The sequence below is a fragment of the Lissotriton helveticus genome, chromosome 11 (genome assembly GCF_964261635.1).
Source record: "Lissotriton helveticus chromosome 11, aLisHel1.1, whole genome shotgun sequence".
In the NCBI taxonomy this organism is placed as follows: domain Eukaryota; kingdom Metazoa; phylum Chordata; class Amphibia; order Caudata; family Salamandridae; genus Lissotriton; species Lissotriton helveticus.
In genome coordinates, this window is record NC_136072.1 from 74,047,807 (window position 1) to 74,070,993 (window position 23,187).

The following is a 23,187-nucleotide window of genomic DNA, read 5'->3' on the forward strand; positions in this document are numbered from 1 at the left end:
ATTAATTTTACACAATATATCTCTCCCAAGTAAATTCACTGGACAGCTATTACAAACTACAAATCTGTGTTTGTCTTTGAAATTGCCTATTTCCACATTCACAGGCTCAGTAAGATCAGTATTCATTTGTTGATTGCTAACTCCAACTACTTGGATGGTATCCCCAGAGAGAGGTAGGTTTTCAATTTCTACTGATCTAACAGTAGAACGGGTAGCACCAGTGTCCACAAGAAAAGTGATCTCTACATCATTCACTTTTCCATTTACAAAAGGACCAGACTGGTCAACCTCAAGAGTGGCTCCAATTACACACTCTTCCCCCTCTCTCGGGCACCGTCAGAAGCAGTCATCAGAATCGCTTCCTTGGTTTCCTGTTAACAAAAATTGTCCTGATGCACTTTGCAAATTTTGTCTTTGATTTCTTATTACCTGATCACATCCGCTGAATCCAATATCTGGATTGAATTTTTGACCTCCCCCACAGTTAGGGAAAGGAGGCAATGGAATCTGATTCTGCTGCTGGGTCAACTGCTGTTGTAGCTGTCGCTGAAGACTCAGATCACTCAGTTGACGCTGCAACTGTAGCTGTTGCTGCAGATCAACATCATTCTGCATCTGTGGGTTTAATGATGCATTTTTAAAATTTCTGGGTGGATTTTTACACTCATTCCTCCAATGACCAATCTCGCCACAATTAAAACAAGGCATCTTTTGTTTTAATTCTTCAATTTTCGGATTAAACTTCGGTTTGTTAGAATTGTTGAAATTATTTTTAAACTTTCCCTGACCCTGATTCTGATTTTGCACAAAATTTCCATTTTTATTGTCAAGGCTTGCAATCTGTTGCTCAGCCACTTTCACCTGTGCCCACATCGCTTTTTCCTTTAACTTTTTCTGTTTAGCCTCCAACTCATCACTGCAGTATTTTGCCTTCCTCAAAATATCATCAACTGAGTTTGATTGCCATCCGACAATATTATTCCTGATCATTTCTCCAATTTCTGGTCTGAGACCATAAACGAATCTGTAAATAAAATGACTCATGTCCTTTTCATCTAATTTTTCATAGCCACTGTATTGTTTGAAAACCAACAATAATCTTTCATAGAATGAATGAACTGATTCTTTCGGTTCCTGGTTTGTCCTGTCTATTTTAACCCAGTCAACCTCCTTTGGTGCAATTTTTTGTTTTAACCAGTAAATCACTTTTTCATAAAATTCCATGACTTCGGGTGCTGGAGCACCTGTCTCTTTAACTCGATCTGGTTCAGCTTTTGGCCAACTCACAGCAATTTTGCATTCTGTCCAGAGATCTGATGGGACGACAATGTCGAAAAAGCCATCCAGATCAATCCACAGAACTTTTGAAACCTTAATAAACCTGTCTACCTGTCGGTACCATTCCACGGGCTTTTCTCTCAGTCGAGGAAAATCATTAGTAAAGAGCAGAATGTCCTGTCTTGTCCAGGGAACATGTACATACCCTCCACCTGCAATTTCTCTCATCGGAAACTGTTTAGACAGATTATCCAACCTATCCAACCTCTCATCTTCCTTCTTTTTGGTCCATTTCACTCTCCATTTACTCAAGTCACCCAATTTCTTGATTTAAACAATCAATTCTTTTATGTGTGTAATTCTCCCTCCTGTATTGAAATTCTCAATGTCCTTTTCTGTAAAATTTAATCTGTAATGCTTTCCCAGGTTTTTCTGTTTATTTAAATCAATTTCTAATTCTTCTGCCAGTTCTTCCAACTGATCATATTTATTCTTTATTTTCCATTGAATACTTTTGCTGATAAACAGGAGTTCATCATCCCGATAACATTTTAAACTGTCAGGACCAATTGTGCCAATTATTAATTCTTCCAAGTCTGCTTTTAATTTAGCAAAATCAAGTTTTGGATTCGATTCTCTTTTCTCAGGAGTCTCAGCATCTGACTCTGCACCCATTGGTGTCTGGTTAAAAGAACCTTGATTAAAAGTCAAGTCAGGCATCCTTGATTTTTCACCATTAATTTCAGATAAATCTGAATAAAATTTTTCAGCTACCTTTTGAATTTCTGCATTTAATGGAATTGTTAAACCTGGCTGTTTAATTTCTTTTTGATCAAAGACAGGCTGAACAGGACCAATTGTTACTGGAACTGTCACTGCTTCCATGCTTTTAGTTATTTGCCGAATTGATTTTTCTTTCGATCGCAAGTATTCTGAAGTATTTGCAACTTCCTCATTCCTGTCAGTTCTCATTAAATTTCTAGGGGCTTCCCTTTCCATTGGAAAACTTCTGTTTTCAATAAAAGCACTAGAATTAGTTCTTGTCTCAAACTGTTCTGGAGTTCCAAAAGATTCAGAATTATTTGGGTAGAATTTTGGAGAATCATTTATTGGGGGTGCACTAGGAGTGGTTCCGGCAGAAACCGTTGGAGTGGACCATGAACGAGGCTGTCTCAAAGGGGCATTTTTATTATTTGTCGTAAAAATTTCTTCTAAGACTGGATCCTCTGATTCATTATCTACAACAACATTATTTTTCTTTTCAGTTCTCTTTTCACCTGGAGACCCTAAAACCATTTCCCTAATTAAATAGAGACCATCACACATATCTCTCTGTCTCCACATACGCATTCTATCTTCATGCGTTTCTCGTCTGTAACTCGGTGTTTTTGGAGGTCTTTTTATCCCATTCGCTTCTTTCTGAAGTTGAAACATCTCATCCTCCCATTCAACTAAAGCTTCAAATTTAGTTGGTCTAGGCCGTGGTACAAGAGCTGACATTTTCTCTCTCAAATTTCTTAAAACCTTTACATTAAATGAACCATCATCCGGCCAAGCCAATACGCCGTCGTCCTTTGTATAATGTTTCCAAACATCAAACCACAGAACAGTATGGTAACCATATTCGCCTTCCATATACACTGCAGGTGTCTTGTACTTATGAAGTAATTTACCACCTCGCGTTTGAATTTTCTTGTCGGGTGAAATAAAAATTTTACATTTTTGAAGTATCGAAGTCTTTTTCTCAACATGTTTATAATAATAAGTCATTTTTAAATCAAATCCGCTTAATCAGAAATGATCGTAAATGTTTCCTGGTTGTTCCGCAACACCAGCCAATCCGTGCGCGAAACACACCAACAAGCCAATCAGGTTCGAGCTACGTCACCACCCTGCTCGACCAGTAAAAACAGAGCTTCCCACCAAAGCCAATCAGCGTTCAGCTCGACAAAGTCACATGAGCCAATCAGAGTACAGCTTGTGACGTATAGTACCCAATCCCTGCGCGGACCATGTGACGTAAACAGCCGCTGCGGTTTCTCACATCTCACTCTCAGCGCTCACCCCTCCTTCACAAAAAACTTTTCACAGCGCCATTTTAAAGACGCTTTTCCCAATGAAATTCGATTAATCAACAACAAAAAAGAACAAACCATTTGTCTGTTTCCCTAATTAAGGCGATAGTTTTTACAGACACACGAGAAATTCTTTGCGTGGAATAGACGACGCTATTCTCACAGAATATACATTTGCCGATAAAGTATACTTTTACTCTACCCTTCAAACACGTAATAAAGAACGCGCTTCCCTCTGAATGCACATAAAGTAGCAATTCAAAGTTTCACTCGAACGAAATTACAGAACCATTTACGCACTTTCAAACGGAAAGTATCCCTAACCATACACACATGAAATCCTGGCAGGACTCTAACCCACCACTGATAACATGAATCGTCAGTAAAATAAACGACGTTACCTTGCCCTTCACTCAAGCTCAAATTAATTCTATTACTTTCCCACAGAGAGTTTTAGAACGGGCACATTGTCCCTATACTCAAAGCTTCAATTTCATAGACAATTCTCACTATGCATACATTCTATCTGACACACCTATATCCCTAAGACCTGCTGCACGACGACAACACTTGTGATACACGACGATACCACAACTCTGAAACAGATCAAATGCACTGTGTGACTTGTGACTTCACGCTGGCCACACTACTCTGTACCGGTACAACTAGGATTTTTCACACTGCATGAAAAAACCTTTCGACTACACATAACACAAATGAACAAACTCAACATATGTTAATCATCAATCCTATGCAATTACCATGTAACATGTCGGTTACCATAGCAACCATCAAATCTGCTACCAGGAAATTGATCCAGCGGGCTATAGAAAATATGTCATAAGCTACGCTACCCAACTCCACAATATACACCATTAATCAATAAACACTCATAAGGCCCATTAATCTAACATGACATATTATAACCAACTGAATCATGTGACCTAATTAACCTATTCACAAAATTATATACATTTATATACAACCATGGTAAATGAATTCATCACACTTTACAACCCTACAAGCTAATTAAGCCACTGTGGCGATAAGATCTAGCTATAAGTAACCTAAACACATGAAATAACAAGACCAGCTTGTTTTCCAAAGTAAGATTTTTATTAGCTACTCATTTGGAAAATGTATTAGAAATTTTATTAAAGCATTTTTATTTGAATCATTGCAAATGGTTATGACAATTTTATTCTGAATCAAAAATATTATTGCAAATGAGAATTATCAGTTTGGCATTTTTCAAAACCTAAGTCCCTAACTAATGCTAACTATAATAAAGAATTAAGGAATAAAGTTTTGAGGGTTCTTACGTATTCCAAGAAAGGTTCGTCCGCACGACACCCTCAACAAAGGTCCGCAAAGAGAAACGTCACTCTTCCACGGGACAAGAGTTTTTATACCTTTCTACGCTAAGCTAATCTAAGAAATTGTATTTTTCTCTGCTGAAATCGGAGTCCCATTGGTCCAAAAGTGACTGGCGACGTGTCACCACATTTTAGAATCACAGTTTCGTCACGTTCTTAGAGACCACTGTCTCTAGTTTTCGAACAACGCAGCTTCCTCCAGTTCGCAACAATTGCTACAAAGAAAGTTTTTGGCTTCCTCGGATACGTGGTTGTTACAAGCCTTATTGCCGGTTCCTGACCTTGTCCTTGCTCGACCAAGAGACTGTATGCTCAGCACGACAAATTTACTTCAGGACAGGAGGAAAACGCTGCTAACGTGGACTCACTCTGGCTCCAAGCAGATTTTTGCAAGCACGGAAATTCACTAGGCCCAAAACCTTTTTCATTAACTATCATATAAACAAACACAAAATAATAATTAATACAAGTAATAGAGTTCGTTCTGTTGCCACCCTCCATTTCTAATGATTAACCCATTAGTCTAAATTACCTAGCTGATAGCGTACAAATAAAGCAGCATTTTATATCTACCATTCTTCGTTTAATCCAGCAGAATTCCTTATGCACCTATAAGAATAGAGTGACACCACATAGACAGGGAAGCAAAATAAGCACATGCCATTTATTCTAAACAGCTGCAGTTAATTTTTGACATGACAATAGACACGATTAATTTATTATTTTCACAAACAAGGAAATGCAACATAATGCACGATTATGAGCACACATGTTAATTTTCCCGCGTGTTCTTGTGTAGATGCAACTTTAAACTAGGTTGAATTAATACACATACAGCACAATTGTTAGCCTTATTATTTTTATTTATGGAAGTGTGACTTCACGAGTTGAAATGAAAAACATTTCTGAATCTCGCTCCATCACTCTCCACTAAAACAGAGCTCTTTACAGGCTGAAGACAAGTATGATTAAGCGCAGGGGCGAGCTTAATGCATCTAGGCGACACTTCTGCTATTCCACCTACTTGGGACATACCTCCTAGGACTGCATATTGGCGAAGAGGTGTCCGCAGGAAGGTTCATGGGCGTCAGCAGGGGGGGGCAAAGAGGGGCGCTTGCCCCCCCCTGGAGCGACCCCCCCTTACCCCCCCTCCGGACGCCCATGACAACCATGACTTCAAGATGGGGTTCTCACTCTCTTTCCTCTCCTTTCTTTTATTTACTTCCCTGTGAAATGGATCCAAAAAAGAAAGACGCTTTTGCTAGAAATGTGGTATTTTTCTGACATTTTAATTCCAAAGTGCAGCATTGGGAATAAAAGGTTAAAAATATGAAAAATAGATAAATAACTAAATAAAGTAAGACAGAGTGATAGCAAGCTGGCCAAACTGATTTTATTCACACTGAAACACATTAGCGCCTCTTTTACAGAGTTTGCCAGTGAAGCACTATTTTTGTTTTCTTGTCTTTGTTTTCCCTGGACTTGGAACTAGTGCACCAATCCTGGAGGTACTGCAATGTGTGGATTGGAAAAAAAAATGTGTGCTGTGGCTCTGCGTCCAGGGATATGGTCTTTTGACCATACTGCTTACGTTTTGTGAGGATATAAGCAATGGCAATTTTTTTTTATTTTTTTTTTTATTATATTCAATAAACTATGAAACAGTTTATGCAGTCTTGGTAGCCCTGGTACGCTTCTTCTTAACCACCACAGGCTTCTGGCTTCTCAATATGGCACTGGCACGACGGAGAGCCACCATGCGCAGGTCCTTCCTGTAGTTGTTCTTACGAATGATGTGACGCAGGCTGCTCAGGGTAGCCCGAGCATTCTTGTTAATGGTGATTTTTTCATAGGCGGAGACTGGTTTGCGCTGACCTGCTCGTTTTTTCAGAACCACAATGACTCCTTTCCCATCAGCTGCCGGCTCCACAACGACTGTTTTCCTGTGGATGAGTCCATTGTACCGGCAAGAGTTCCTGGCCTTCAGATTGTTGGGTTCCGTACTGTAAACCTGCTTGTTCCGTTTAATCAGGAAGCTGGAGGAATTGCGAACAATCATCCATTGCAGGTGGGCAGACATCGTCACACCTCTCTACTCGTTGGTCAGAGAAGAAGGAAGCTTCACCAAGATGGCCGCCGGGACTCTTTACACATACCCTGACAACTGGAGGGCATTCAAGGCCCTTATTGCTGCTCAGTACAGTGGGGCAAAGATAGCTGTCAAGTCTGGGCCCCCCCAGTTCCAGTTCAGACTAACCAACAAGACCCCCGAGTTTTTGAAGACGTTTCCTTTGGGAAAGGTTCCGGCCTTCGAGGGAAATGACGGATTTTGTGTGTTTGAGAGTAACACCATTGCTTACTATGTCAGTAACGATGAGCTTCCCGGCATTAACAGGGAGGCAGCTGCCCAAGTCATCCAGTGGGTCAGCTTTGCCGACAGCGAGATCGTCCCTCCCGCAAGCACCTGGTGACCTTAACTTTTCAGGCAAAAGCACTCACTGATTTCTGAATAGTGAGTGTAAAAGCATTTAGGTAACCATGTTGTTCCTGCTTACATTTCCCATGGTTTGCTAAATGTTGCGTTCCCTATAAGTGTTTGCTTTTTCCAGGATGTTGTTGCTGTTTTTTTTGTAGGCCGCATATTGCTCTTGTCTAGTGCGTAATTTAAATTGAGCCCCATCCAGGTGTTTATAGCAGGCAACAATTGGGTTGTAGTTGGAGTCAGTGGGAGTTTTTCTCAGTGGGGCAGTACGGTGTTCAGTTGGGGAGAGGATGTGGCACTATGGTCAGAGCTGCTGAATTTGGAACTGGGAACCTGGTTCAGCCTTAATAACCAGTCCACCAGACCACTCTCCGTGAGACCACAATCACATGCTAGACCTTAGAAGGCTTCGCAACACCTTAGAAGTCCTGGTGTCTTCGCACCAGCAGGTGGACCCTAGCATGACAAGTGTAGGTTAACCTTCAAGGCTTTTCCACCACTATCCATACTGAAGTTCACCTCCAGTCTTGTGGGCAGGCCTATGAAGCAGCACACCCTAGATCAACAGTCACTGAGGTCATAGGACCCTTGAGAAGGGCCAGCTCTAGGGTGGTGCAACCAGTGTGACCGCACCGGGTGCTGACTTTAGGTGGAGGCATCATGTTTGCAAGTATATTATGGTTTTAAAAATGCTTGCTGCCTCCTTTCTGGCCTCCAGAAATTTTCGGCAAAAATAAAAATGTCATGATGACTCTGGTGATTAATGTTCTTCCTAGAGAGAGATCAGAATTTTATCTAGTGGAAGTTTTGACTCAAGGAAAGGTAGCTCAGAGGGTTAATGTACCGGCTGCAAAGAACATGCGCCATGCAGATCACAAAGTGCACATAATGTAAATAGGTCAGTGGGTTACTGCTTTTGTCATAGAGATCCTTTTGTTACTTGCAGTTTATAATTTAAAATCCTAACTTAGAACAGTGCGCTATTAACTGTCATCTAAGAGCTGCATACAAACTGCAAGGTATAAATTAGAGCGTTATGTTCCCCCACCCCACCTCCCCCCTCCCTAGTCTTTGATTATCCTAATGTCCCAAAAAGTGTTCTTTTGGACAGAAATCAATTCTGATTATTAAGGAGAACCCCCAACCATGGTATTACGTTTTAAATTCCGGGTATTGTGTTTCTCCAGACCAATCACTATAAAACTATACGGGCTACTCGTATGGTTGTCATGTGACTCCTACACCTTGTAGTCCTTAGTCTAATGTAACATTTTCTATACAGTGATTTACACACATATTGATTGTCTCTGTGTAATGTGTGTGATGTAAAGTGCTCTGACACCCTACAATGGTATGAGTGGTGCTGTAAATCAAATTAAATGCATCTGAGAGAGTGTGGTTATGGAAACTTGGGGGGCACAGTAAAAGGGTGGTAGTGAGGGAATCCATGGCAGAGGTGGTCATTGGGGGGCACTAACAAACATTAATGCACAGGACACCACCAGTGCTATGGCTGGCCCTTCCCTTGAGGCCAGTCTGCCTCACCCATAGATACCTCCATTGGCCTGATTTCAGCAGTAGTAGCTGCAACTCACCAGGGATTGGCAAAACAGGATTTGCATGCACACCAAACTAAATTCGCAAACTTCACAGTCTCCCTGCTTCATTCACAAACACTTTTAACATGTGCTGCCTGCTGTGGGGGCACTGGAATTAATTATGCAGCAAAGGTTGACAACATTATGCCGTAGTGTTGACTAAATTATGCATTAAAAAAAAGGCTGCAGCATAATGCAGTATATTTTCAGATACACATGCCATGCCATTTCAACGTAAGTATGGGTAAGTATTTTTTTTTATGGGAATGTAATAGTAGTGTAAATGTTGGATAGTGTAGGGGTTAAAATTACTGTTCCAACTCCAGGGGGGTGCAATACTAGGGTAAGTGTTGGATAGTGTAGGGGTTAAAAATTACTATTCTAACTCCAGGGGGTGTAATAGTAGGGTAAGTGTTGGATAGTGTAGGGGTTAAAATTAAATTAAATACTTACCCATACTTACGTTGTAATGGCATGCGTTGTAATAGCATCTGCATTGTAATGGCATGCATTGTAATGGCATGCGTTGTATGGATCCTGCGTTGTAAAAGTTTCGTTGTAATGGTAGTGCGTTGTTAAAGTTGCGTTGTAATGGCTGTTTCCCTAATGAACCATGCTACCAAGGGGTAACCCTGGTGGCTGAGAGTTTTACAAGAAAAACCTCTGTTTTTCTTCCGTGGAGAGTTGTTGGTTCATAACTAACCTGGGTTTCCCTTTTTTTTTAAATAAGTGATATAAAAACAAACATTCTAATTTGTATAAAGAGGCGACATACAATAAGTACTCAATCATGACATGTATTAATAGAAGCAAAATGTTTCTTCTTACATTTTGTTATTGCTATCTCTATTGCAAACAGCTCAGATTTTCTTCTAAATTGAGTGACAAGGTGAGCAATAATGTAGATAAAATCTGCTAAAATTGTTGCATGAACATTGTAGAACTATTCATTTGTAGTTGTTTGTACGTAATAGAAACTTATTTAGGACGAAGTTTGTTGAAAGTGCATTTGTTAATTGTAAGGAGAATAAGTTTCAGGCAGATATTGCAAAAATATTCACCTGCATGAGTGATCCATTGAAAAGTAGAACATGGGTAGCTGTAGATCATATTCCTCATTTATGATGAAATGGCGTAGGGGGATGTATGACGTTACAACGCATACTTTTACAACGCCTACCTTTACATCGCAAGTTTTACAACGCATACCATTACAACGCATAATGCTTTTGGGCGCTGGATAGTGAATAGTTTAATTTACTATTCCAACTCCAGTCCCCGTGGATAGTAGGGAAGGTGTTGGATAGTACATTAAACCTATTTCCTATCCTAGAGCGCCCCCAGCGCTATGCGTTGTAATGGTTTGCGTTGTAAAAGTTGCGTTGTAATGGTAGTTCGCTGTAAAAGTTTTGTTGTAAAGGCTGTATACCGGCGTAGGGCAGTGCCACATATCTTCTTGCTGCACTGCCCTACGCCAATGTGAAAGGGCAGGAATGCACTGTATTTCTGAAAAACAGTGCCTTCCTGTTATTTCCCCCTACATTGGCGCACAATTTGCTGCCTAGCGGCAACGTAAACACAAAGAATTAATCAAATGTAGAGATGGAAAAAAGAGAGACCCAAAGAAATCGTACGAAGACAAAAAGTTCTTATTTGCAAGTAGTTATAACAGCACTACAGTACATTGCATGTACAAGTAACCATAAGTGAGTTGTGCATTGAACGTGCTTGGACAGTGAACGGAGAAGTGACACAATGGAGTGAAAAAACAGCGTGAACGGCGCAAAAATACAACAAAATTTGTGGTCAATGACAAAAAATGAAGGTATATACTAGGTAAGTATTCCCCTTTAAATTATTTAAATTGACCACTACTCAGCACTATTACAAATTCAAGTAACCTGGTCCTGATGATGCCCTGAACTCAGACAAGTCGAAACACCGTCGACCACCCAGCGTTACCTCTGGCATCAATGTGGTCAATTTATATAATTTATAGCCGAATACTTACCTTGTATATACCTTCACTTTTTGTAATTGACCACAAATTGTGTATGTATTGTAACTTATGGTTACTTATACATACAATGTACTGTAGTGCTGTTATAACTACTTTCAAATAAGAACCTTTTGTCTTCCTATGATTTGTTTGGGTCTCCCTTTTTTCCATCTATCCACTTCATTAATTCTTTTTGTTTAAATTGCCTTGTGAATGATTACCGGTTGTGACATTGTCTTTTGTATGCATACTCTACCCGGGTCTTAACTGGGTTAACGGGTGTACTCCTGTTCTTCTGTGTCTAGCGGCAATATAGGCACCTTTGCACAATGGTCCAAGGGTGCCTCTGTTGCAGGCAGGATTGTTTTGTGCAGGAAGGTGCACCTTCCTGCACCAAAAAAAAATCAGAAATATATTTTCCTGTCCCCAAGCTGGCGGTCATTGCTAAAGCACTGGCAGGAACTGATGTCACGGGGGTTCCTGTCAATGCTATTCACAGTTTGACAGAGCATTGCACCAAACTGTTTTCTTTTATATTTTCAAAAAGTAAAAAAGAGGGATTTTCTTTTTGAATATTATAAAGATAATTCCCCACTCACCATGTGAGTGATCTCCAATGGCGTGGGTGGTCATTTTGTGTTTTTTACTGTCCCTTACAGCCAGGGTTTGCCTTGCGGTAACGGACAGTAAAAAAAGGCTGTTTGTCTGCCCATCCTTTATGAGCAGGTGGAGATATAGCCAGTTTTCTGACGGCCCTTGCTTTCTCACACTATTGGAGAAGTTTAAGTACATCAGTGATGGAGTAGTCAATGTCGTAGTCAAACCTATGGGTGGTCAATCGTGTTGGCGGACACGGAATTACGTCGCCGCACCCTCTCCACCAACATCTTAATCAGCCCCAAAGTTTGTAGTTCAAATGAATCACAAGCCACATACATGGCTGATGGCCAGGAAGGGAGAGTTGGACTTTGTAGTGGATCACATAGCCAGATTGAGCCGCGGAAATGTTGATGAACTTTCCCACCAGTTTACCCATCTTACTACCAAACGTCTCAAGGTTAGGAGTGTGTTCAGATTGTTCTGACCTGGGATGGGTGTTTGTTGGGATGGAAAAAACCTTTGCATGGGGATGGAGGTGAACCCCTGCACTGAGTGCCCCAACTGTAATGATGTCAGGATCACTAGTGCTGATTTTGTGTTGTAGTATTTCACAAAAAGGTCTAATGGAGTGTTTTGCACCACCCACCATACTACTCCTAAAGAACTAATCTCACAAAATTGTGTATGGGGCAGGTGACAAAATAACAACACGTGATACAATAGGAACACGTGATCAAAAATAAAAAGTTTCAAAGGGGCCGAGAAGCACTGCTGTTAATGACGAGAACCCTCACTCACCCTAGGGTGACATGCTTCATTATTAGGCCCTCTCTTCACACTAAGACCACAATGTATTTTTTATGTCATTCCCTAGTATCAAATTTGTGTGGGTGGGAGGGGTAGAATGCAAAACAAAAAATATGTGTAGTAAAACTATATCTTGGTGGGTAAAGACACTTTTATTCTGGTAGCCCCAATGAATAGGGTTAAAAACAAGCAATGTGAAATAGGGATATGTATAGTTTTATATTTCATATTAAGGTCAACATGTTTATGCCTAATTTGACCAACAGGTTCATGTCATTTATCAGGACCAAAATCATGAGTCACTCTGCTTGTGATGTAAAAATGTGAATAAGATTTATACTTTCATTTGGTGGCCATCCTATGGTACAGTCATATAGAAGGGTCCATAGGGAGCTGAAAAGTCTAAAAATACAAATTATAATAATGTCAAATGAAATATCAGTTGCCCCAGTGATATCACCCCTATGTGACCATCGCCAACAATAGCCCAAATGTAGTGTATTATAATTATAAGCTCTAGACTCCTTACCATTTACAGCCTGTATTTATAACCCACCTTCATCTGTCACTCCATGGCGTGTCGGAGTTTAGAGGGTATAGGATATATAAAAATGATATCTGAATTAGATTCAGTCTCAATTCAGCCTTCACCTTCAGGTGTCTTGACCTCTCCCTTATTCACTAGGACTACAAAAGTCTCTGGTCTTATACATAAAATGAGGCTATTAGTCATCAATATGAAATGTAAGGATATCTACCATAGACTTCTAAGAATACCTCAAAATAGTAGTCTGTTTAATGTATCAATTACTTGGGGAAAAGGTCTTAAAGAATTTACATTTAGAAAAAGAAAGACAAAGTTAAGTTCTGAAGAGTGAAGATGTCCTAGAGCCAAGAAATCACAGTTCCACTTGAAATAAGTATGCCTTCTGCCTCCCATGCTTGTCAGAAGATGAAGCAACAATCACCTTTCTCTTATTGCTTGTCACGTTTGCAAGTGACATAAGCAAAGCTTCACTCCAGTGACTATTAGGTCTCGGCTAAATGATGCCATCTGGGTCATTTCTTGCATTCTGCAGGTAGCGAGATAAGTGTTCCTAGGGATATTAACTGTGACCTGAGTGTCACAAGGTTAAGTCCTAAAATGATCCACACACCCTTCAGAGATGGTTAATTGCCGTCAGACACGCCTATCAATTAGAACATCTAGAAAAATAAATTTGTCAGTAGTTATATAGAAAAACACATTTAATTTGTATAAAGAGGCAACATAAAATAGGTACTCAATATGTATATGTATTAATAGAAGCCCAATGTTTCTTCTTGGGCTTTGTTATTGCTATCTCTATTGAAAACACCTTAGATTTACTTCTAAAGTGAGTATCTAAGTGAGAATAAATGTAGATAAAGTGTGCTAAAATTGGTTAGCTGTAGATCATGGGCCTCATTTATGAGGCTTTGGCATAGGGCAGCGCTGCAAGTCTTCTTGCTGCGCTGCCCTACGCCAATGTGAAAGGGCAGGAATGCACTGTATTTATGAAATACAGTGCATCCCCTGTGGAGGTGCACAATTTGCTGTCTAGCGCCAAATTAGGCTCCCTTGCACCACGGTGCAAGGGTGCCACCGTTGCAGGCACGATTATTTTTATGCAGGAAGGGGCATCTTCCTGCACAAAAAAATCCAGAGAGGCGTATTCCTGTCACCAAACTGGCAGTCACTTCTAAAACACTGGCAGGAACTGCTATCATGGGTGTTCCTGTCAATGCTGTTCACAGTTTGACAGAGCATTGCACCAAAATGTTTTCTTTTATATTTTCAAAAAGTAAAAAAGCAATAGTTTCTTTTTGAAAATAAAAAAGATAATGCCCTCCTCACCATGGGAGTGATCTCCAATGACATGGGTGGTCTTTTTGTGTTTTTTGCTGTCCCTTACAGACAGGGTTTGCCTGATGGTAAGAGACAGTATAAAAAAGACTGTTTGTCTGACCATTCTACATGGGTGGATGGAGATTTAGCCATTTCTCTGAAGGCCCTTACTTTGTCACATCATTGGAGAAGTTTAAGTACAACGGTGATGGAGTAGTCACTGTCGTAGTCAACACTATGGGAGGACCACTGTTGGGGGGCATGGAACCCCATCGCCGCACCCTCTTCACCAACATCTAAATCAGCCCCAAAGTTTGTAGTTCAAATGGATCACAAGACACTGAAATGGTTGATAGCCATGAAGGGAGAGAATCCCAATTTGTAGAGACGGTCTATTGCTTTGCAAGAGTTAGACTTTGTAGTGGATCACATTGCCAGATTGTCCCACAGGAATGTTGATGGACTTTCCCACCGGTTTTACCCATCTTACCACGAAACCTCAAGGTTTGGTGTTGGTTGGGAGTGTTCTGATCTGGGATGGGTGTTTGTTGGGATTGAAAAAACCCTTGCATGGTGACTGAGGTGAACACCTGCACAGAGGAGTGCCCCAACTGTAATGATGTCTGGATCACTGATGCTGATTTCCTGTTGCCCTGTACAAACACTGACCATTTGCGTTTACCATAAAATAAGCCTATCTCATGGAGTTCAGTCTTTTTGGAGCAGGAGGAGCACCCAAAGTGCTACCCTTATAGTAGTGAAAGGCGAGGTTGTGGCAACATACCGTAAAGTGATCTGTGCAAATGAACAGGACCTTCTTACCTGTGTCACCGGAGTGAAGCTGACAGGCTCACTCATTGATTGGTACAGGTGGCATGTTTGTGTCTTCATTTGCCTCTGGATGATCCTATGGGAGCCATGGCGAGCAGTTAGTCCTACAGTAAGTAAGTACATCTTCTGGGCTGCTGAAAAAGCAGCGCATGGCCCATGCCTGTCAACCCGTCTGCAGATCCTTAGTCTGTGGAGCTCGCACTGGCGTTGACCAGGGATTAGTGGTCTTAAATGTTTGCAGTGATGTCGCCCTGACTACACAAAAGACATTTGCAGACAATGTCTGACCAATAATGCTCACAGCAAATAGGTGAACTCGCGAACAGGCATAGGATGATTTGGCAGCCCTCCGCCAGGTATCCTTCGGGAGCTGCGGAAGCCATAATTCTGATGGGCCAAGGAAGAGTTGGGAAAATGTTTGGTCAGTTATTGCTCCCATTGGGCCTCAGTCTCTGGATTCCACAGCACTGGCACAGGTGAGGCCCAAGTTGTAGGAGTCTCACAGGTTTGTGGCAATGTGCCCCAGCCAGGACCCAGTCGGGCCAGTGGAAGTCACAGCAGGTGCGATCCCAGTCAGACTGGCAGGATGTGCAGCCCCACAGGGCCATGATAATCACAGTATTTTCAACTTCCCTTTGGGCCTATTTATTTATTTCTTTGGAGTGGACCCAGAGGTATCAGAGCGCTTTACATAGGTTGAGAACCTGAATAGTTGCACAATAAACATAAAAGTAAAAATCACATCAATGTAAAACATTTGGGAGGTGAAAGCGGAGAGAGGGATGAACATTGGCAAACTCCGCAAGGAGCAGAGGGGGTACAGGAAACAGGCAGATGGCAGAAGGAAAATTATCAAGTTTGGCTGACCTGTACCAACCAGGGCACGCCCGGATCCAGTCCACCACCACCGGGCCCTAAGCAAAGGCAGTCCAAAAAGAGTTTGGTGTAAACACCCAACGGAGGGTTTGTGGAGGCGTCACAGCAACTCAGCGGGACCACAGAGAGGCCATCAAAGGAGGTAAAGATGGCCGCCTTGAACCCACCATCTTTATCGACAGGAAAATAGACAAAAGGCGATGGGGTAGCAAGAGTAAGATTTAGCGGTCTTGCGCTAGGCAAAGGCCAACCAGCCGAAAACAACATCAAAAACGAGGCAGGCGGCAAGCTGTGAAAATCCCGTCAAAAAACCTCCAGCCTCCATGAAGGAGGACTCCGTCAGAGATCGCCAGTTCCACAACACCTCTGCCATTCAAAAGTAAGGAGGAGACCCCAGACTCAAAACGACTCACCCATGGATGAAAGGCTATCCTGACTCCTGGACTGCAAGAGGGGGGAGAGAGGGCAGAAGACTGGAACCCCAAGCGCTCTCTCCCCGCTCCGACTGGGGAAATGATCTCAGAGACCACGGCAGCTGCAGCGGGAAGACTTGAGGGGCTGCCGTCTGGAAGGAAACCAAGTGAAAACTTGCCAGTGGGAAGAGGTTGTGGCGGTATGCAGAGCAATAACGGCCAAGGGCAGAAAGTAGGTGATAGCAAAGGGATAAAAACCCAAAGCTTGAATCCCAAGCTCGTCTCCTCTCAGCTGCATTGCGCAGCTCAACCGGGCAATTGGCCATTATGCTAGGAATCCAATGGCTGAGAAAGATTTTTTTATTTTTGTTGTTGAGTCGCTTCGATTTCGGCGATCAAGTCGTCATGGAGGAACTCAGCATATAATAGCATACATATCCCCAGGGTGGAGGAGGATCAAATGGGGACAAATTCCAGGATTATCGCCATAAAGGCGAACCCTCGCCCACGAGCTCCCGGACAGAGCGCCATTATCCATCGGTCATACTAGTTGTAGCCCCTGTTCGGGACTATGATGATCACATGAGTTGCAGACCCTGTCCAGCCTACAATGTCCCCACCATTTGTAGCCCCCAACAGCACCCATGATAATCATGGGAGTTGCAGCCCCAAACCAGGCTAATGAAAATCTCAACTGTTGCAGTTCCTGCCAGAATATGTACTTCTCGAATAAAAAAATAATTGCAATGTACATTATTTATTTATTTATTTATTCATTTGGAGATTTATATAGTGCTAGCTAGACCCAGAGGTATCAGAGCGCTTAACATAGGTTGAGAACCTGAATAGTTGCACAATAAACATAAAAGTAAAAGTAAAAATCACATCAGGAAAAGCATATTAGGTTAGAATCTCAGCTTTTGTAGTGGTTACAGCTCCAGATGACAGCTGTTTATACATAGAGGTCGGAGGTAGTATGGCGGTAGTATGGATGTTAAAATTTTAATTACAAAGTACAATTGTCAGTCAGTCAGTCAGTGAATAAAGCTATATTTCGGCAGTTTTCAGCCATAAAAGCAGAATACAAAACACAATATAAAATCTACTAAAATTTCACCTGAATAAAACTACGAGGGGAGTAAAAGTGCAAATATGGCATATTATAAAATGCTAAAATGACAATAAAAATAAAAATAGGCAGGGAAGCATGTAGCGTACACCGAATTACAAAGATATTTGGGAACAAGGAGTACTTGTCCTTCATAACAGTTGATATGCAGCAAACTAACTGCACAGACTTTCTATAGCCTTAATCCTAGCTCTGCGAGTGCACCACATCGAAAACAGAAACCTTGAGGTGGCAAAGGCAATCAGTGGGCTAGAATGATATTTCAGGATCCTATATACTGCTAAATAGTTCCTGAAGCCCAAGTTGTTGCATAGTTGCCGAATCCACCTTACTTGTTTTTTATCATAAAGGGCGCAGAATAGCACAACATGGAGGTCCGATTCCTCCTTTTCTGTGCAGCCAGGACAACCCAAAGGAGTGGTGAGAACACCTCTCCATTTGTTAGTTACACCCCTTAATGGAAGCGTACCATGCCTGAATTTCAGGTAAAGTTTCTTTGCCATAAGGGGCTGAATGTTGTCCAGAATTTTCTCAAATTTATAAACGTATTTGACCTCCAAAAAGCCATTGGTTAAGACACCAAATAGGCTATTCTGTGTTAGATATGTCAAATTATATTCCTTTAATGCCAGGGAAAGTGATTTCTTGGAAATAAGGGGACATGATTCCTCCGGTGAATTCCAGAGGTTAGGTCTTCCAATTTTAATGCAAAGGTGGCTGATGTTCTGAAGCCATGGTAGCTTCCCCACTCCCAAAGTGGACAAGGCGTTCTTTAGTTCCTCCCTGTAAATGACATGTTCGGGGGTGCTCCAGAGTCGTCGCCAAAAAAGAAGAGGACGATTGGCGATTATATCCCTTATGGGGTCAACTCCCAGGTCGAGACCCAAGAGATATATATGGAAGTTATTCTCTGTCAAAACCAGTGAGTTATCAAAGCAGTGGCCCCACAGTTCGAAGGTCCCACAGTTCGACCCCATAAAGGACTCCCCCCCTGGCTTGAGTCTTATAGATTTCCACCGGGGGGCCCACCATTTTCGAACTACATTTATTGTGGACCTTAATAATACCACCAGAGGATTGTAACAATTTGAGATTTGCTTTTGTTACTTGAGGCCCCCAATCCATTTGGTCATTAAGACTGACCCCCAAGTATTCAAAAGTGGATGTTCTTTCCAATGCTATCCTATTCATTTGGGGATGGGGACAATTGAGAGTCTTTGCGTGGAAAACCATATATTTTGTCTTAGAGAGATTAATCTCAAGGTTTCTGTTTTTGCAAAAGTTGCAAAACTCTATCAAAGTCCTTCGTAATGCCATAGGGGACTTGGAGAGTAAGAGTGTGTCATCAGCAAACATGAGTGCTGGAATCTTACGATTCACCAGCCTGAGGGAATCTAAGTCTTTTGTGGCCAATAGATCGGCAATCAAGCCATTGAGGAAGAGGGAAAAGAGTGTGGGGGCCAGGACACAACCGTGCCTGTCCCCCTTTTCCACCGGAAAGGGGGCTGTTAGTTCCCCCATTTTCCCCAAAGCGTACACTTGCGAATGTATCTTTATGCAGGCGTCTGATCTGGTGGCATAGGTATGATGGCACACCCATGGCCCTCATTATGGCCCAGAGCTTGTTGCGCCAGACCATATCGAACGCAGACGGTTTTTTTTTTTAAACAGATTATATTTGTCACAGGTCACATATATCACTTAGCTCGTAACCCGGAGACTGCAGCACACATTTATGAAGTTACAATACTGCTGTACACTTTTATACCAACAAACAACCCCCAACCCCACCACCCCCAGATTGCATATATGCCGCCCCAGCTAAATAAGTACACAACCAATATAGCACACTGAGTTTGTCCAGCACCTCACAAATCACAATCAGCATCTCAATTCAAATGGGTACAAGGGATGCATCTTCTGGCGGCGGGTCAAGCTCCATCCCCTGTAGTCCGCCCATCTTTCCAGATTTTAAAATGTTTACGGGGGCATTCCCTAGCAAGAAATATTGCCAGCTCAAGCCCCATACAAAAGTCCATCCCAGATCGCCAGGCAGCCAATGGTGGAGCCTGAATCGCCTTCCAAACCCTGGTTATATCCCTCTTCGCCAGCGTGAGGCCCAGCAGTAGTAGATGACGCTTATACCTGTTGCCTCTAGTACCCTCCAGTACATGTAGCAACGCTAGTCTCGGCGTGTATGGAAGCTCCCAGGTCAGAACCTCCAACAAACAGGAGAACACCCCCCTCCAGAATGTATGCAGCATAAGACAACCCCAGACTGTGTGTAGAAGTGTGCCCTCATGCGTCCCACATCGGAGACACTCAGGGGAACCTATTATTCCCGCCCTCCACAATCGCACTCTGGTGAAATATACACGATGGAAATATTTAAATTGTACTAACAGCAGGCGAGTGGATATAGCAGCGCCACGCGGACTTGCCAGAACCTCCGCCCAATCTTCTTCTTCAAGGTTGCCCACATCCCCCACCCATGCTGTTCGGAGGCGCTGTAAATCAGTAGAGCAATGATGAACTAATGTCTGATATATACGGGAGATCTTACGGTCTGGCAACTCCCCCATGAATACCATTGCTTCTAAGGGGCTAAATTCAGGAAGGGACTCCAACCCCACTAAATGCGGTGACAAAGCGTGTCGAAACTGTAAATACCGAAAGAATTGGGACCACGGCATTCTATATTCATTACGGAGTTCCTGAAAGGATTTAAGTGTCAGATCAGTCATCACGTCGCCTAGGGATGAAATCCCAATGGATTCCCATCCTTGGAAGCCTCGCAGCGCCCCCAACTGAGGCAGCCGCCCATTGCTACACAAAGGCGTCTCCCGGGTCAAAACATTCCACCACCCCATTCTGTGCAGAGTCCGCCGCCGGACATGAAATACCACCTGCGTGGTCTAGGGGAGCCCCCGTCCCAACGGTGCTGCATAAAGCAGCGTGTGTAGCGACCTAGTACCCATCAAATGTCGCTCCACCGCATACGCCGGGTCCCAACTATCCCCGTACCACCATTCATTAAGCACCAACAGGTGCGCTGCCTGATAGTAGGCGAGGACATCTGACGTCACAAGCCCTCCAGTGTACGTAGAGAGTAAGCACGTACGTAAGGCCACGCGAACTGCCCCCCGTCCTACAGAAACCAACCCAAAGCCGAGTTTACCTGTTGGAACCAACGCGGCGAAAGCAAATAGGGGTGATTCTGGAGTTGGTATAATAGGCGAGGGAGCGCCACCATTTTAAAAATAGCCGATCTACCATAGATTGTGAGGGGCATGCAAGACCACACCTTGAGCTCCTCTCGCGTGCGGTCCCACACCAAAGCCAAGTCCTGCTCCCTAGAGACATTCGGCGAAGCCGAGAGATATATTCCCAGATATTTCATCCCCCCAGGTGCAGGCTGTAGATCGGAGGCCCAGTCTCCTGCCCGGTATCGAGCGTCCAGGACCCATAATGTGGATTTGCCCGGGTTCATATAGAGCCCCGAGGTCTCGCCAAAGATCCGCAAAATTCGCAATAAGCGCGGTCCCCACCTATCAAGATCAGTGAGAAGAATAGAACATCGTCGGCATACAACGCTATTTTATCAACAACACCCGGAGCCCGTCTGAAGCCCTTGAGCTGAGCATCAATGCGCACCCACGCCACCAACGGCTCCATAGCAAGCGCAAACAGATAGGGGGAGAGGGGGCACCCCTGACGCGTGCCCCGTTGGATCCTGAAGGAGCGAGATATTGCCCCCCCCCACCCGCACAGACGCTGTAAGATCTCTATAGAGTAACCGCAGGGAAGCCAAGAAGCGTGGGTCAAAGTTAAGACGGCGCAATAATGCAAACAAATACACCCAACTCAGGGAATCAAATGCTCTATCCATATCTGCCAATAATAAAGCCGCTCGTCTGATAATATGACGGGTAGCCCTCTGAGGCATAAACCCAGCCATGTCTGTGATGTGTGGCAGGAGCTTATTGGCCAGAGCCTTAGCCAACACCTTGGCCTCAATATTCAGGAGGGAGATAGGGCGGTAGGACTCATGCCGCTCCGGAGGCCTCCCCGGTTTGAGAAATACCACCACTTCCGCGTGCCTCCAGTCCGGAGGTAGCGAGCCACTTTCCTGCGCCTCCTCGATCACTGGTCTAAAGTATGGGCTTAACTGCACCAAAAAGCGTTAAAATAATTCACCCGGGAAGCCACTGGGACCCGGCCCCTTCCCGGGCGCAGCTCCCCCAAGGCTGTATTCCACTCATCATCGGACAAGGGTCGATCTAACCGCTCCCGCACCTTATCCGAAACCGCCCGGGGGGGAAGATTGTCTATAAACTTTTGAATGGTCTCCTCTGGGAGACATTCCTGGGGTGCATACAGACCCTCATAGTATGCCGCGAAGCTTGCAGCGATAGCCGAGGCCTCAACAACAGGCGCCCCCTCTTGATCAAGGATCCAAGGCAAAGGTTGGGCGTGTAAGGATCCCTGACACAGGCAGTGAAGCATCTTGCTGGACTTATCTCCCCATTGATAAACTCGACTGCGCGTAGCCTGCCAGGCCTGACGCGCCTCATCCATGAGAATCGCGGAGTACTGCTGTTGGGCCAATATTAGCTGTCTCCTCAATTTCGGCCTCCCGACGCACCAAGTCTCGCTGCCGCTATCTCCTTGCTGCCACACACCAAGAGATATCGACACCCCGCAACGTCGGTTTCAATGCCTCCCAAAGAATCGCGGGAGAATCCACAGACCCCGCATTAACTACAAAATAGTCTGCTATGGTCTTAGTCAGGTGTCCCCTGTACTCCTCCCCTTGGAGGCGCCACCCCGACATGCACCACCGAAGCGGCCGCTGCCCCGGGCCTAACCGTAGCGTGAACGATACAGGCGAATAATCGGACAGGGCCTTAGGCAGTATTGCAGTCGACACTACCCTATATGCAAGTCCCCTGGGAACACAAATATAATCCAGCCTGGAGAAAGACTCATGAACTGTGGAAAAATAAGTGTACTCCCTAGGAGGTCCATTCATATGGCATCATACATCCACCCAGTCAAGCTCCATCACCATGGAACAACGTTTGGTAGAGGAACCTCCCACCAGTGGAATCCCCCCGCTCCTCCACCTATCAAGCTCGGGCTCCATCACGTCATTCCAGTCCCCACCCACTATGGACAGGGTGCCTGGCATGGTCCCCCACAGCGTCAGGAGCCGTTCCACCACCGACCACTGTAGTGGCGGCGGAGCATATACACTGCTAATCGTCAAGAGGTCGCCCCAATCCTGCCCTGTATAACAACATATCTACCTTGGGTATCAGACCATAGCTTCTCGTGCGTGTAGGAAACCCTGCGAGGAATCAAAATTGCAACACCCCGTGAGCCCCTTGTGAACCCGGAGTGATAGACCTGAATAAATCCAAACCGCTGTAGACAAAGAGCCTTCGTGCCCATTAGGTGTGTCTCCTGAAGCAACAGTACATCAGCCCCAGCCCTCTTAGCATATCGCATAATGGCCCCTCTCTTCACTTTGTCCAGCGCCCCATGCACATTCCAACTAACTACAGGGAACCTGGGGCTACCCCCCTTCCTCCCCCAGTATCAGACATGATAGAACGTACCCACTACTCCCACCTGTGCCTCAACAGCTCAGCGTACCTAAATTTTGACTAACAGACAGCACGAATACGCAATCAAACAAGCCCCCTAACTACCAACTACCAATCCCCTGGACCCACCCCCCCACCACCCCATACCTCCCAAACATGGAAGTACCTGTCGCGGTCGGAACATGGTCCAGTCCCCAACAGGGGGACAAACACCTCCCCCTCCAATGGATCCCCACAAAAACACCCA

At 43.8% G+C, this 23,187-nt stretch overlaps 1 pseudogene; it reads right to left on the reverse strand.

Moving 5' to 3' along the window:
- Positions 1-6,347: 6,347 nt before the first annotated feature.
- On the reverse strand, positions 6,348-6,824 carry LOC144792423 (large ribosomal subunit protein eL28 pseudogene; annotated as a pseudogene).
- Between the last annotated feature and the right edge of the window lie 16,363 nt (positions 6,825-23,187).